At 39.5% G+C, this 17,982-nt stretch overlaps 1 pseudogene; it reads right to left on the bottom strand.

Annotated features, from left to right (window-relative positions):
• Positions 1-1,498: 1,498 nt before the first annotated feature.
• Positions 1,499-17,982, bottom strand: part of LOC107695974 (DNA repair protein RAD51 homolog 2-like) — a 38,391-nt pseudogene continuing 21,907 nt past the window's right edge.

Below are 17,982 nucleotides of genomic sequence, written 5' to 3'. Positions count from 1 at the left end.
CAATCAGAGCACACCTCGCTTTTCAGACCAATGAGCTTTGTAAAAATCGACGCGTTTCAGAAAGGCGGGGCATAGAGGAGAAACAATAATGTACAGTATGTGGAAAATAATGTGTTTTTTCAACCTTAAACCGCATAAACACATTTCATTACACCAAATACACAAAATAATGTTCTTTTTAGCAACATCATATGACCCCTTTAAGAACAGACATGAGGCCAAAGTTGCAGTTGAGCAATTTTGTCTGCATAGACTTTGCAATTCCTCTCTCAGCTTTTTTTTGTTCCTCTGAGTGTTTCAGAGGGCAATGAATAAACAAAAAAGAGCTCAGCTCTGGAGTTCACAGTATCAGAAACTTTATAATGATTTGCACTTGAAGGGGAATTTCGGGGAGTTTTAAATTTAGGGAACGTGTGGTTCTTAGAATAACCTCAAGCCTGTGCAATACCTAAATAAGCCTCACAAAGCAGACAAAAAAAACAAAAGGTTCTGAACAGAAGTGACTTGAGCTCACAAGTATCCAATTTGATCAATTCAAAAACAAACACTGCTAAAAAAAAAAAAAGAATTAAGGCTAATTGAAATATACTGATATTCGACAGAAAGCATTCAAATCTCTTAAACCGAAGTATAGTAAAACCCCAAGCAGAAGTGTGCATGATCTTTTAGTGTGGTTGATTTGTATTGTGGCACTCAGAGAAAGCCAGATGTGAAGGATGAGCACAGATCACCATGGACTTTGCACCCACGGCAGGATCTCATGACTCTGCTCTGATTTTTATGTTCAGTGAACTTTTTTTTTTCCTCCAGAGCCTTCTGTTTTGCAGGAGAGGAAGGAGTTTCTTTGGAAGGAAGGAGAGTTTTCCTCCCTTCGGTAAAGGCACAGGCAGCGATATCGCCACAGGTCGACCATTAAAAGATCTGTCAAAACATATCAACTCTCAGCCTGCTTATGGGGGGAAGGCAGATATACAGAAAGAGGATGAAAGAAAAAGATACACACCTACTCAGCACTGCATGTTGGGTTGTCACAACTGACTTTATCTGCTGGCCGAGAGAGCTAAAGATGTCACTGTCATTTGCACTGTCAGCAAAATCTGCTAATGAGATGATAATAAAATAGAGTTTGGAAGACGTTGAGTTTGAGTTTGAGAATCAGTCTCATTTATTAGTGTTAGAAGTCTATAAAAGCTGTATTAGGAAGGAACAGATCATAAATATACATACAGTATATACAGTATGTGTCAATGTGTATATGAGCACATTTACAACCAAAAGCAAAACAAGATGAAAAAGGAGGAACCACCCAAAATAACACCATTGTTCATCTAATCAGACAAACTTCCCTTTAAGGCCAAGGAACCATGGGAACAGGATTCATGGGAATAGAAGCCATGGCAACGGCCAGTCAGGGTCAAGAAGCATTTGTTCAAGACTGCTGTCTTATCACTCGACCAGCGAGAGGAAAAATACATCTGTCAATCAATAGCTGACTGATGCTGCAGTTTTCTAACTGGATGAGAACTGAGGTCATGTTCTACGAAGGGGAGTCTGGGTCCGATTTGTGTCTGTCGCTCTTTGCTGATCCACCACATGTTCCTGCAATGTTTAACCATGGCTTGTACCTGAAAGAAACTCTAGAGCAATCAGTATTTAATTCTTAGGACTATCTATGGTGGATGATAAATTTTAAATTCTGTATGCCTCATGCTAGTATCTATAGTCATCAAAAATGACCATCGAAATAACCTTGATGTTCAAATGAAGATAATGTTGTTATCTTCCTATAATGGACGGCATTGAGAGTTTAACTGACATAGAAGCCACTTCACATTTGATAAAAACAGGAATAACAGCCACTGTGTTCTGCAGCCAAAGGAAGTTCTTACCAAGTAGAGGGTGTGGCCTGGGAAAGGTTGTAGATGAACCCCGTCCTCACTCTGATTGGCTGAAGCCCTGGATCTGTTCCTTGGTTTAAAACACTTTCTGGATTTTCATTCCCTAGAAAACACAAAAGCATAACAATTAATTTTGATATTTTTAGTGGGGCTTAAATCATCAGAACGTTTAGGAGATGTGAAGAGACTTTAATATTTTAAAACCTTTTATTGGTTAAATAAAAGCCAATGTGATGCAACGAACACGCAACAACCTATTCTGGATAAAATAAAATAAAATAGGAAATTATAATCACAGAGGTCCCCTGTCACTGTCAGTAAGTAACTTACTATTATTTTAATTATAAGTACTTGATATTTTTAAAATATGAAAACAACATGAATGCAAATGATACATTTCTAAAAACCTGGCATCTGCATTTTGAACGGCAAGATTTCTCTTTATCACTTTATTTGACCTATGAGCAACCCTTTAGTGTTGACAACTGTCTCTCTAGGTTACCTTAGTAAGTTAAGTGACTCATGTTTCTGGTAAATGATATAAAAAAATGCACAACAGACATGACAAGAAAAATAGGGGTTGGTTTTACTTTGGCAGAGACTGACATCATGAAGGTATTATACAGAAATATACAGTATACAAAGACATTAATTTGAGTGAAAGTTTGTGGGAGGAAAAATCAATCCTCCACAGAGCCTTTAGGTCGAACCCGCATTGAAATCTACGATACTTTAAGTCTTGGTGAGGAACTGAAGCAGTTAAATGTCCAATATGAATTCCTATAAAACCCAAGCAAACATATTCCTAGTGAGCAGCTGAGGGAAATGAGCGCCAAATTTAATGTGGCCAGGCTTGTGGGAGAAGACAGTGTAGAACATGGCTAAGTACACATCCAGCTATGTTTTACTACTGTCATTCCTGTGGCCGTGATGCTTATTATGAAACCTCTTGATGCCCAAGCTCTGGTTTTTCATGAGAAAAACGTCTCCCATGAGGCTGTGTGCTAGTCTTGTTTCATTTTCAGTCTAAACCTCATGATGGGGTCCTAGAATAGAAGGCAAATACATGAGCATCAAACTTCCAGTGAAGCCCCACTCCTACTGGCAGCGATAAACATCTGTATCGGGTGGAAGATCACTGTTGGCACTCTCATTGGTAGTCCCTGCATTGCTTATTTGTATAAAGCTGTAGCATCAGCAACAATCTCTGTTACTTGTGTCTTGGAAATCGCCGGCTTTCACTGAAAATGACTGCTGTCCGTTGCTTTGACATTGCACTTTGTTATCAGTGTGTGAACGCCCTTAGGATCCATGTACACTGCACTGTGCTAAAGCTAGCACAACCTTTGAGTGATATTAGCATCCCACACACTGGCAGCTTCCATGCTTGGAGTAATAACAGGCATGACTGATTTCTCCAGTTCCCCGTAACAACAACAACCAGTAAAAACACATGACACATCAAAACAAGAGGGTTTGTATTGGCTGAATCCTTCAGAACTGACTGGTGATTTCACATGGCTGGTATCCCAAAGTTGTAAGCATGAACATGCTGCTTGCAAACCTAATTTTTTACTTCATCTGGTTGCGTTTCCATTGCGTCACTCTACGCCGGCAAGTCTGATCCCCTCCCAGTACTACGACATCTATTCAATCTGGAGATAAGCAAACCCATAAACATACTTGAACAGAGTGTAGATGGATGTTGACTGGATCTCCAAACAAGCCTCTATATCAGACGCAACACATTAGTTTCGAGAGGCAGCGCCCTGCTAATACCATAAAGCAGAGTGGTCGGGAAATGCTCTCCAGCAAGTGGGCCACTCATACTCATGTGCTCTGCATTTTCCATTTGACTGCCTCTGTACAGTACGGCCTCTGTAATCACACCAGCAGCTTGAGACAAACCGTAAATGTTTACATATGCCTTCAAGGGGGTCGCTCCAAAGTCACTTCATATCCAGCCTTTCTCTCACCCTTTGTCACACTCAGACAAGCGCACACTGTGCTGTTAACAAGAATAGATGAGAGCTATTATGCTTTTTTATTACTCAATAAAGCAGAACACATGGGGCAAGTCCTAGCAAGAGTAGCGAGATAGGAAATAGCGAATGGAAACCTGTAGCTCAGGAGGGGTGTACATGGCCTGACGCTCACCGTTCATCATGCTGCCCCTTTTGGAAATGGCATTTAAGAGCTTTGAGAACTTAGTAGTAGCACAAGTGGACATGACGTAGTACAGATATAAAATAAGTGATCCGGTTCGCAAGGCCCAACTTGCTGAACCAGGACAAGCACAGAGTGAACAAGAGACGACTCCTCTTGAGGGCTCTCGCATTGACCCCAGCGACTCTGCCTCTTTGATTTATGGAGCTCAGATGGAGTCTGGAGAGCTGGGAGGAGGAGATAAAAAGGTTTCTTGAAATGAACACCTTTAGTGAAACCTGCTGCTGTATAAAGTAACACAGAAAGGGCCCCTTCACCTGGAGCACTGCAGTCCAGAAAACTTCTCATCAGTAAGACAGACTGGGCACTGAGAAACCAGAGCTGCGGAGAACCTGTGAGCCCCATCAGAATGTGTTTTTGCACTTAGGAAACAGCAAAAAAGATTAGTAAACCCCCTTTGCTCATTGGCCCGAGCTATTCTGGTTCAGTCAAAACAAAACCCCCACAATAATCAAACCCAACTGCTAAATTACAGAGATGAGCAGCTCGAAAAACGTCTCACAATCACGGGAGCCTTTACCCCACAGAACCACAGCAGCAAAAGGCATCCAGATCCAATGCTGATTGCTAATAATGAGTCAGTGCGGTACTGGCCAAGACACATGGTACAGCTCTGTAAAATCCTTCTACTCCTCACCCTACTGGAAACATTGAGTCAGCCAAGGCCTTTTGTTTCAAGTTTATCTGTGTGAAAATAATGTGAGGCTCCAACTTAGACATGCTGGGTAAAAAAAAAAGAAAGAAAAAAAGTTTTTTTCATGTTGCTCAGGCTTCAAATAAGTTGCTTAGTTTGTCTTGAAAATAGGCCGTAGGTCTTGGATCCTCTGCCATGCTTTCCTGACAGGATGAAGAGATTCGTTGTTCCTGCAGATCCCATTGAACTTGCGAATCCTCCATGTGGCCTGGCAAAGGGGCAAATTAATAAGGGCCTTGTTTTGTCCTTTGTGAGCCAAGGCTGGGGACATCAGCAAAAAATGTTTCTGATTTAGAAATGCTCCATTTCCTCTGTGGAGATTTGAGGACACTGCGGCTTTTCAACAGAGACAAAATATGAAGAACAGAAAGTTGTGTAATTGCCCTTACATAACCTCGATATAAATTTAATGAACTGGATGATAACCACAATTGACAGTAAACACCATTGTTTGCAGGCTTGTTTTTCATTGGAGGTAGGATCAGGATAGTTCATGTAGCTCAACTTAACCTCATTCTTTGTAGGCTAGGCCTCAGGGATCAGGAAGACGAATTCAACTGACAGGGCTCTGTCTGGGTTTGACTCGCAGTCTAAAGCCTCGTACACACCGGGACGATTATCATGCGTGCTTATTGCCAGCGTTTTTCGAGACGTTTTTTGATGCGTCTTGTGTGTTCATACCCAAGCGATTTTCACTGGCGATGAGCCGAGTGAACATGCAAATTCACTCCCTGACATTACATGGCGCTTAATGAAAAATAGAAATACCCCGGTACACATCGAATCCTATTTGATCTGCAATTCCTCTCCATAACAAATCCCTCTTATCGAGATTTTTGTAGTCGCTGTCGCGTTTGTCATAAAGCCCTTTGTGTTCAGACAGCAATGAGACCAGCAGCTCTACGTTTAACTTGCCTCGATGCATCTTCTTCGTCGTTAGGTATCAATGTGTGCTCGACAAGACCGTTTTGTGATTGAGCGCCACCAAGTCGTGTTTTACTGTAACTTCAGCAGCTCCAGGCATGTGAACAAAAGCGTCAATCTCATTGGTTGGCCAGTTTTTAACGTGGTGTGTCAAACCCAAAAAAATTAGCCTGAGGCGTTTAAAAATAAAAAAATAATAATGCTTTTACGCCTGGCGTTTTGTGTGTCAGTGTGCACACTTACATTGGCGCCCTTTGTTTAGTCACGAGGCGTTAAACGCGCGCGATTATCGTCCCGGTGTGCACAAGCCTTAAAAGTGTACTGCACAGCCCATTTTACTTTCAGGAGTTTGGGTTTTGGTACCCATGTATGCAATGCCCTCTGCTGAAAGCAGAACACTGAGTCCTGAGAGTATGGACATTTGCAGCTGTGACAGGGTGAGTCATTCTGTTTAGCTCTTAAATAGAAAGGGGGTTTCTGTTCAACAATGACACTTGCACATAAGTACAGACAGAAATCTGCACGTGTGCTTAAGTGTACGCACACACATACACTATGTCTCAATGAGCACTGGTAAACCAGCACCTGTGAAACGAATTAATCTTAAGGGAAACATGGCTAATGCAGAGGCTTTCGTTTGTTACTTCCATATTCACATGGATGCACGTGTGGCTGGAATACAGAGCAGCAGCTGCAGTCCGAGATGTGAGCAAATGACGGTTCCTAGAAGAAAACCCACCAGTTCTTGCACGTCTTTTCACCAATTGACCCGGCAAGAAGGAACGAATTTCCAGAAATTACCCAACACCTGGGTAAATCAGTAACCAAAAATGAACCGCCTCTCGGCAGGACAATTCTCTCAATGTCTAGCTAATATGAGCTCGGGGAAGTGTCTCAAAACATAACTAAAGCGTGAAGTTCAAAGCAGCAAACATTGTGCTTTGGTGACAGTTTGATCAGGTTCCAATCAAGCTTTTGCAAACAGGTCGGTTCTATGTTGGTCATCAGTGACAATGCAAGACACAATTTTGCATTAATGTATATGTGTTATTTTTAATTATTCCATATGGGAAACACAAATAACACATTGTAGATATGGTTTTCCAAAGTCTCAGCATGATATAGGACTGTGTGTGAGGTTTTAGGGTTTGGTGGGGAAATGTAAAAAAAGGATGTTTTCTTGTCTGCTGCTTTCAGCAACTTATTTTCTGTAGAAACCATAACGATTTTCTTCTGGAGAAAACAAGCAATTACACAACATGAACAAAATGAAACATGGCAGTTCAGACATATGAACTTCCAAACTATATAAAAGTAGGGGAAGGTATGGGAAAAACCCAGAATCCACAAAAAGAGAGAAAGTAAAAGAGGAAAAGAGCAACATTGACTGACTGAGAGAGGGAAAGTAAAACTGGGATAGAGGAAAGCAAATGAGAGTAAGAAGACTTTAAAGAAAAGTCGAGAGAGAGAAAGAGAAAGGGTAGAGGGGGAGAGAACAAAGCCATCTTTGTGAGGCGCTGAGAGAGTGGAACACAGCCAGGGCTTAGGGGGTGTTTCACAAGAGTACACTGACTGCATTCCTGCAATGTGATTATGGCCACATTTAATTTATTCTCCTGCAGGAAACACACTTAACCCTTCACTGTCCATCGACCCTCATCAACTGGTCCTGAACCTGAAATCTTTTCCTTTATAATTATCCAGTAAGTGATTATTATGCAAGTAAAACTATTTCGTTATGACCTAATGCAGCTTGCCAAAAGAACCAACTGTAGACTCTGTAGTTCCTGGTGATTGTTTTACAGTCATTCACTGACTTTGCTTTGTGTTTTGCGGTGTCAGACAGCTCTAAATCCAGGCTAATTTGGCCTGAAGCGATTACGCTGGGGATTCCCAGCACTGGATATTCTTTACATACACAAAGGCAGATCTGAGGTGAAATTTCACGCACTTTATCTGAAACGAGAAGTATTTATTGAGCAAATTTGTTAGAGCAACTCAAAACATGCCAAAGCATGTAACTTTAGGGAAGAACCTGATGAAATTTACCTGGAGGACACAATCTTTTTGGTTGGTCTGTAAAAGAGGAAAGATTTTTAAGAATGTGGTCACAAATTTGTTTCTGATGCTTTTTTGATAAATATAAAAATATGAAGGAAGCAAGAAAATTTGTATAAACAAGGTAATAAGCTAATAAGATATATACTTAGTATATTTGTATATTTACAACAATATATTTGTGCAACTTTTTTTTTTTAAACCAACAGTTAAGTATAAACTAAAATGTTTTTTTATCTCCACCAGGCCAAACAGTTCTGAGCTTGATGAATAACGGCATGTCCATGTTTGGTGAAATGGTTTTAGTGATGTGGCGACTCAGAATTTTACTGATGTGGCAACTCAGAGTCTTTTTTTTTTATTTATTAGATTTATTTCGTAGCTTTTTTGTCTTTATTACGATAGGATAGTGAGTAGACAGAAAACGAAGTGGGAGAGAGAGAGGGGGATGGGATCAGGAAAGGTCCACGAGCCGGGACTCGAACTCAGGACGGCCAAAGCGCAGTGGCACCCTGCCTATATGTCGGCACCCTGCCTATGAGGCTATCGGTGCTCACAACTCGCAACATTGTGATGCTTGGTCAGGAGCCTTTGGCGTCACTTTTGAATGCACAGAGTACCCCTTTAGTGTCATTTTTCGATGTGCAGGGTTCTCCATTGTGTCAATAAGAAACCTTTGGTGTCAATTTGCAGACGTTGTTGAGAAGTGGGTTGGTTTAGCGTAGGGGTGGGGTTAGGTGCTCCAAAATATCTAAGAAAATATAAATGTATATAAAAGCATTTCTATTTTTACAAATGCATGCAACTGAAAGGCAACGGAGTACCCTGCGTGTCGAAAAATGACACTAAAGGGGTACCCTGTGCATTAAAATGTGACCCTCAGGGGTCCTGACCAAGTGTCAGCATGGGACAAGTTTGGAGTGAGAACTAGAAACAGCACCCATTCGGCCTGATGATGGAAATTACCAGAATCAATACAACTGTTCTGAATTTTCTCATTTAAGGCAACAAAATAGATAATTCCACATTAAGTCATTTCAAAAGATCTGCATAGAAAGCATAAGTAATTTCTGCAGACTTGTGTCCAGTGTTGGGGAAAGTTACTTTTAAAAGTAATGCATTACAATATTGCGTTACTCCATAAAAAAAGTAACGAATTACGTTACTTAGTTACTTTTTATGGAAAGTAATGCGTTACTTTACTGGTTACTTGAAAAAAGTAATCTGATTACGTAACTTGCGTTACTTATTTGAAAAAGTAACTCGGATATTCTCTTGTAAATTAAAAAGTAATGCGTTACTTTACTGGTTACTTGAAAAAAGTAATCTGATTACGTAACTTGCGTTACTTATTTGAAAAAGTAACTCGGATATTCTCTTGTAAATTAAAAAGTAATGCGTTACTTTACTGGTTACTTGAAAAAAGTAATCTGATTACGTAACTTGCGTTACTTATTTGAAAAAGTAACTCGGATATTCTCTTGTAAATTAAAAAGTAATGCGTTACTTTACTGGTTACTTGAAAAAAGTAATCTGATTACGTAACTCGCGTTACTTGTAATGCGTTACCCCCAACACTGCTTGTGTCTTGGGCAAAGCTGTGCATTAGCTTGATTTGTTGAGCCGAGCTTGATAGTCATGGCTGCTGACCTCTTTGGTTAGGTCTGTTTCCCAAGTCCTGGAAGACCACACACAGATCTGTCAGCTAGAGAAGACAACCCCTATTTTGACGGGCCCACCTCAGCTCCCTCTGTGATTCTGTGTGTTTACACCTAACACAAAGAGAGGGAAAATGGGATAATGAAGAGAGAGCAGCACATCATTGGGGTTGACCACTCCCTGAGGCCACAAATATGGTAGCCAACTCATTCTCGAGCCACCTCTCCATACAGTCTTGTATACTCCCCTCTTCATCTCTACCCAGTTGCTGGGAATGAAAAAGAGAGCAGTTGAGAGGGAGAGGTAGGGTGGGGGGCAAAACCATTGCTGGACTAAATAAAATATCCTCTCCAGAGGATCAAAGCTGGACTTGGCAATTTAATTCCAAGAGGCTAATGCCATTCCCAAAGGCTTCCCTTTGTCTCCAGCCATCTAGGCCTGTTATCCCTCTCATTAAAGGCAGAGTCTTAGGCTGTAGTGTAGCAACAGGAGCAGCATTATTCCAGACCTGCTTTTCCCTGCCCATTACGGAAAGAAAGTTCTGTCTGTCTAACCACAATCCAATGAGGTTGGACCAACAGTACTGTCATTTAGAGGTATTACATAATAGTTTTCCAAATGAATCTAATAGAGCATAGGTGGGGCTGAGGACAATTATAAAGTCCCATTGTTTTAGCTGTGCCAGTACAGCTGAAGTTCAGCTTCTTGGGAAACAGAACGTTTTTCAGCGAGGCCAAGTCTTAGTGCAGATGCTCCAAACCATGTATGGGCAACTAGCTTTGGCAATCAACTATAAAATGTAGTGATATCGATTATTAGCCAATATTAGAGATTACTATAAATGTATAAGTATTGGATGATATTGGAGACACACAAACACTGATTTCAACATGGATAGTAATAAGAAATGTTTAGCACCAACCCAGTATATCTGAATTATTTCTGAAGGATCATGTGACATTAAAAACGGGATCGATGGCTGCTGAAAATTCAGCTTTTCCATCACAAGATTAAACTACACTTTATTATAAATAAATGCAGCATTGGTGAGCATATGGCAAAGCATATCACATTCAGATTGTTATATGTAATGATTTGCTTCTTGGGGAAAAATAATTTTTCATACTGAACATTATAATGTTGTAATGCTTAAATGTGTAGCACATTAATGTGTTTTTTTAGACACAACAGAATGAATACTACTACTACTAATAATAATTAAAATAATCTTTATTACAATTTAAAATAATTAAATTCAGAGCTGTAAGTGAGCTTCATTACATCAGTTGAACCACTTTGTTCCTGTTGAACAAAGCTTAAAAAAAATATTTGCTCTGAGCAATAAGTCAAGAGAAACAATTATACAATGAAAAGCACTGTTTAAATGTTTTGAATCAGCTATTTGCGAAGAGTTCAGCAAGAGTGCAATATTTAAATTCAACATCATACCAAGAGCAAAGGTCTGTGAATCTGGTACAGAGAGGGTATAATTCATGTTGACAGAATGAGGGCTGAGAGGTGCAAATAAGACTTTAAGTGAACAATACTGTATATTAGAAGGCAATCAGAAACTGCAAGACACTAAACATTGGGCAAAATTATAAGGATGCCCTGGCTCTTCCAAGCTTTATAATGGCAGTGAATGGGTGTTATTTTTCAATAGTTAGCTGAAGTTAGAGATTACTGTTTATAAAGTTTAAAATATGGATACGTTTCTTACAAAAACATATCAATTCGCTTAAGGAGGCCTTTATTCACCCCCTGGAACCATGTTGGACACTTTTTATGATGGATGCAAATAATAATAATCGTCTTGCTATCGTCAAAGGCATCAGCCACAGGAGATATCTCTGTCTATCGTCGATACACGATACTATCGTCTATTGGCACAACCCTATGGGGTAACTTTCATTTTTGGATGAACTATCCCTTTAAGAGATAGTGGGAACAGAACAAGAGAGAGAGATGTATACAGCTAAAAGGGAGAAATAGACAGCTAATCCCTACAAGCAGCTGTTGTGTTCTGACCTACACCAGAAGCTGCCATCTGTGACCTCACTAACACTGGTGTAAAGGTTAATCATTAAAGTGTGTATACACCAACACTCATCTCTTAGGTACAGAGAGGTGTATGACTAACCCCATGACAACCCCAGGTTATCTAACACTGCAAACCGACCCTGAATCACGCTGTGAGCATAAGGAGTTTAATTTTCTGCATAGAATTCAGGTACTACTTCAAATACTAAACCTCAAGGACATTATCCTCAAGATAATTATTTATTTATTTTTAATCAGGGTAGTTTGGAAGAAGGCTACATCATTAAAACCTGTACAAAGTATTGCTGAGGCTCTAGGTGAGGACTTCCAGCCTCTGATGCCCCACTCGGGTTAAGCCCAAAGTATACGCGAGGATCCGCGGCGTACAGTGTGGGTGACGCAAATACTATCACCAGAATTGTACGCACGTGCTGTACACGCACCACCCCAATTTTTTAACCATGTGTACTTTGTAAGCGCAGGTTGTATATACACATTGAATTTTGTTTTGCACTAATCACTTGTTCCACAAGGTGGCGACACTGGACCAGTACTACAATAGTGTTTTTTTTTGTTCCCCACCACTCACAATGGTACTTCAGATGATATGGAGTAGATGATTCATCAGTTCTCAACAGCTAGAGCACAGCAGCAGTCGTCACAACAGGAATCTGTTTTTGATGCCCTTACTCTTGTCTGACCAGGATAACTTCAAGGTACACTATACATATACCATAATTAGAAGGCTTTGCATTGATTTTCAGTGATTGGTTCAGTTTAAGGAGCACTTGGGTAACACTCCTTCATTCTTGAAATCTTCCCCACCTTTGGCACTTCACCCATTGTGTATGCACATGAGCAGACATGCAGTTCCAGTAGACCAGGGGTGGCCAATCCTGTTTTGGGGAGGTTAGTGGCAGAGTTTAGCTCCAACCTGCCCCAACACAGCAGCTTGGAAGTGTCTAGTAATCTGGAAGACCTTGATGATCTGATTCAGAGTTTAATTAGGATTGGAGTGGAACTCTGTAGGATAGTCCCCCACCAAGGGCAAGATTGGACCCATTTCAGTCGATGCCTCTTGGCTGTTCATTTACAAATGAACAGGAAAACGATTGCCTTCAACTTCATCATTTTGTCAGAAATTTTCGCACGTTAAAAGATAAATACGACCTCACGTTATGTCAATCACGTTTACACACTGCCTCCGAAATATTCGTCCGTCATAAAAAAATTTGGATCGGGTTTGTTTTTTTCAGTTTTTAGCATCTGTAGCAAGCATTTTGAGAGGTGTTTTGACAGTTCAGAGCCACCGTACAAGCGAATGCCAAAATCCAGAATGGCAATGTATATCATGTATACTGTATATAGATTCTTGCACACCGAGTTCACAGAAATTGGTGGTCTTCTTTTTAATATGTGGCTCTAGTATCGCTAGCAAAAGCATCAAACTGAGCCACTGATATCCTGAAGTAAACTTTGAATTGCCCGGGATAATCCCGCTGCTCCTGAGGGGGAACTCTCCGTCCTCTCTATATCTCAGGATTGGATGGACCCAATATTTCCTTTCTTTTTCTTTTTTTAAGGAGCGAGAGGACAACAAAATCATCCTCACTGCTTGAAGACTCCATTTAGTGCTGTGTTGCGAATTTTTTCGCAACGGATTAATTAATACGCAACAGACTCAGTGTGCAAGGTTTCTGTGTGTGACAAATTTTTGGGATTTAGAGTACGAAAAAATGCATACGAAAATTTCGGACTCAGTGTGCAGAGACCTTTAGTGTTGATGGTCCATGAAATAGTCTATTTCCAAATTTCCTGGTGGTGCTGCCAAATATCAATAAGCCATTTAAAGACAATCCACATGGATTTAGAAGGTGTGCCAGTGGCAATCTCTGTGGTGGTGGATTGTCACATGATACCCAGTAGTGGTGCCACAATGAAAAGCTACATTCATATCCATCTCATGGATTGACCGGGTTATGCCACTGGCCATGAACATACAGGAAACCTAGCACGCCTCAATTAGATCTGCACTAACACATGAGTTTCTTCCAAATAGGCCACAGAAAGTTTGGCCATACAACTTCCTTTGTAGCCTATGTAGCATACTGTCTGTTTAGACATTCAGTCTCTAGTTGAAGCAAATTTACCTTTGACAAGAATTCAGGTGTGACAAGTTCAATCAATTCAATTCGATAAGAATGAGACCAAGCTGGACTTCAAGAAAAGTTCAAGTTCAGCAAGTTGCACAACAGTCATCGTGTTGTACAGAATGTTGTACTCATACATTCAAATGACCAGTAAAGAAATACGTTTTTTTCAAGTTTACCGGCAAGACATGAGTGGTACACCACAATACGTCCTTTTTGCCAAATGGTGGTTCTACCAGAGAACTATTACAGTACTAACCCAATACTCACAAGTCATTCTGTAATGACTTGGCCTTGGGCCTTGGCTGGAAGCAAGCACAAACTTTGATTCAAATGTATTGGATTCCTTTGTAGAATTCTTCTTATGCACATGCTTTGTTCTTGCTTTGGAAACATTAATAAAAAGCAAAATATGATACACCACAAGTAACAAAGGAGGAAGCAAAAGGCATTAAAATCAAGAAGTCCGATTACGGGAAATATGTTTTACAATCCCTCAGACTGGATAACAATTCAGAAATTCATACAGGGGAAATAGTAATAAAACATCTCATTTTGTTTGATAATGACTCGTAGTTGATAGGAATCTGACTCTTGACTCTGTATTAACTGGTCCAACATTGCAAAAACAGCATTTTCCTAAGAAAAATAAATTAGGTTTAAAGCAAAAATCTTTAGCACTATTTCACACATGTATCTTTCTCAGCCCACTTGCCACTGACCTCATACAAACAAAGGTTTCTATACATATGTTAGACTTGTTGACAAGTTCTAAGTCGGTAGACCCTGGACTAGCAAGGCTTTGTGAGATCATTAGACCATTAAGCTCAAGAGTTTTGTTCTCAAAGTGGCAATTTGCAAATCTCAGGCGATTACCAGCTAATCTGTTACCATTATGAAAAGGCTTGTTTGTGATTAGTTGATAAGACATATGAGGCATACGTTTGAAGCATAAGATGTGTATACAGTAGCATACACTGTATTATCAGCATTGTGACCTACATTATTCATAGTGATACATTTGCACAAACCTTTTGATATAGGTGTTCTGAGAGTCTTTAGAGCTCATTGTCTGCTGAGTTATTAAATGAATGCTCCTGATATTTATTTAAGCATGAAGCTCTAAGCTCAGTTAAATAAATCAGTATTTGCTGAATAAGACTGAGAGGCATATTCATGATTAATGTCAGCATGCTTCTATCATCTGGTGCTACGGCGCTTACTGTAACGTAAGAAAGCAGGTTTGAGTCACTTCTTACTCATAATGAGACAAAAAAGGCGACAATATGGAGACGGACAGATAGACAGGCAGACACAAACACACCTTGTGCCATCAAGCTCTTGTATTCTGCAGTGACAGCATGTTCCATATCTGCTCCATGGTGAGTCTCAGCAGGCTGTTAAACAATCCTGCATCCATAAGTTAAATCCCAGACATCTGAGATCTTGGGTAATATCTCTTTTGTTCCTTTCTCTCCTCTCCATTCTGCCTTGTATTAGGACTGCACAATTATGACAACAATAAGAATGATCGATTATTTATCCTAACACTGTGTCCTAACCAGATGCGACGCGACAAGATTCCAGCGTCAAGCAATTTGGCTGTCGTGACGCAACAGGTAAACTATCTGTTGTTGCTTTCAGTATGGCTATATCAAGCAATATGATATTCAAACTCACATTAGACACATTTAACATTGAATAAAGCACATAATCAGTACCTGAGATTATCACTGTCATAGTTTGTATGCTGATGCTCCAGCCGCGACGTCGCAGAAAATAGAAACCATGGCTGGTTCAGACAAAAACTCTGATTAACATGGAAAAGATACCTTTTATCGCGTGCCACGGCGTCGCGTGTAGTTAGGACTCAGTGTAATACTGCAAACAGAATTATTTAGATTAATAGAATTTACATAATTATTTATATGGATCAACTGCATGCCATATTCTTTACATAGGTTACAAATCAAAAAGATGCTCAGAAGTATTCCTCATTTTATTAATATTTCAGTTATGGACTTGCACAAATGCTTTCATTAAAAACTAAACTGTTGACATGGCACAAAACCACTTATGACTTATAAGTCGCTTATTTACAAACAGTCTACGTAATATATTTAATATATTTTTAAATGTTAATTATTCTAAAGTGGAATTTTCAGCATCATTACTCCAGTCTTCTGTGTCACATGATCATACAGAAATGATTCTAATATGTGGGAATAAATGTTGAAAATAGTTTTTGCTGCTTAATATTTTTGTTGAAACTAATATTTCTTTTTTTGAGGATTATTATTATTTATTTGAAATGTAAATATTTCGTAAAATTGTTTTTACTGTAACATTTGATTAATATAATGCATCCTTCCTGAAAAAAAAGGATTAATTTCTTTAAAACAAATCTTACTGACTCCAAATATTTCAACAGTAGTGCACCTACTATGGGAAATGTGACAGATGGTTAAAACTGTTCATGTCTTCACATTTTTTGAGAAGGTCTGATGTAAGGGGGCCTATGGTTTTGTTTCTTGCCAGGAATTTTAACTTTAGGCGTATTGGAAAGTTTAAATGCTGAGATTAACTAACCATCTCACAACTTCCTGCAAAATCACATAAAACTGTCTCATGACACTTATGGAAAAAGAAGTTATGCAACACGGAGGGACGACAGCAATACAGAATGAGTTGAGATCATTTATCGAGATGAGGCAGCATTGACTGGGACGGTACAGAAAGTCATTGTAAACATTCAAAGGTTAAGGGCCAAAATATTCATTCACAGTGCATGTTTTTCCATCGTTTTTAAATGAGAGACGTCTTGTGTTTTTCACAGCTGGGGGAAGAAGTGCTTGTTTCAGAAATATAGGAGGAAGTTGAGGTTTCTATTATTTCGGTTCTTTGCATTAGCGTTTTTGGCATCACCCACACCCCAGTAACCAAGAATAATTATTTCTGGAGTACAGAGATGTGTTAGGATCAGATATTGGCAGGAAGCATTAGTGTATGCGTGTGCGATTGACTTGAAGACATTGTGTAAAGAGCTCAGAGAGAAGTGTGTGAATAGTGTTTCAAAGGCCTTTCTCATACAGGGGCTTTATTTGAAGCTGGCAGGCCTTGCGCGCCACACATCAAAGATGCACTTGTTGAGAGAGAGAGACTGATTAACACAACTGATGCAGAGAGCCAGACCACAGCAAAACTATTCAATAGCTGGATTCAAATGGACACACATAAGACTCTCTCACTCTCTGACACAAAGACACACAACCACTTTATAGAGAAGCCCTGTCAGCAAAATACAGAAATAGGGAATTGCTTAGATGGAGTGATGCATCAAAGTCAAAATTCTTGGCGGCCGAAACTGAAAATTCTGGACACACTGACTGGGATGAAAATTTAAGCCAAAAATAATTATATTAAGTTAGACTTTTGTTTGGAATAACTAAGCAAATTCTAAATAATATCATATATTTCTAAGTAATCACATACTATCTAATCATAATATCTAGGTTCGACATTTAAAATGTTGGATAATATTTGTTAAATATTGCACAGCTGTATTTAAATTATTGCTGTTCGGCTAATATAAGCATTTGTACCCTATAAAGTGCATAACAATTTTTATTTACTTATTTAAAATAATACCCCAAAAGTCTGGGGTACGTACAGATTGGTTGATTGATTGATTTTATTAGATTTTTTTTTTAAGAAATTAAGTAAAAACAGTAAAAAACATTTACATTGCTACAAAAAATTTATATTTGAATTAAATGCTTTCTTTTAAACTTCCTATTCATCAAAGAATCCTGAAAAAATATACTGTACAGTTTCCGCAAATTTATGCAGCACAGCCATTAAACAAATGTATTTTGAACAGCATATTTGTCACGAATCCGGTCTATGAACTTCCGTTCACTCCCCACCAAAGGTCACCCGCTCACTACATGGACTCTCACACTACACAGACTGTTACACTATACCCTGGACTACATTTCCCATCATCCATTGCACTGATTGCACACAGCTGTAACCAATCACGCGCTCACCTAAAAGCTATTACACACACTATATAACATCCATGCAGATCCTGCTCAAGTCGCCGAGTATTGTTTAGCGTTTATCACTGTTTAGTTGATAGCTAATTTACGGAGCCTGCTCTACCTTTCCCAGTTTATTCATAGTCTTGCCTTGCCTGTTTTTCCCGTGTTTTGATTCTCGCCTGTGTATTTCGGATTACCCCCTTCGTCTTGCCGTTTGGACTCTGTTTGCCCCTGACTGGATTATTGCTGTGTACCTGGATTATCTCTCTTTGCCTTGCCCTGTTGGATAT

The sequence above is a fragment of the Sinocyclocheilus anshuiensis genome, unplaced genomic scaffold (genome assembly GCF_001515605.1).
Source record: "Sinocyclocheilus anshuiensis isolate Anshui unplaced genomic scaffold, SAMN03320099.WGS_v1.1 scaffold742, whole genome shotgun sequence".
NCBI classification, from domain to species: Eukaryota; Metazoa; Chordata; class Actinopteri; order Cypriniformes; family Cyprinidae; genus Sinocyclocheilus; species Sinocyclocheilus anshuiensis.
This window is presented reverse-complemented; position numbering and strand designations above follow the sequence as displayed.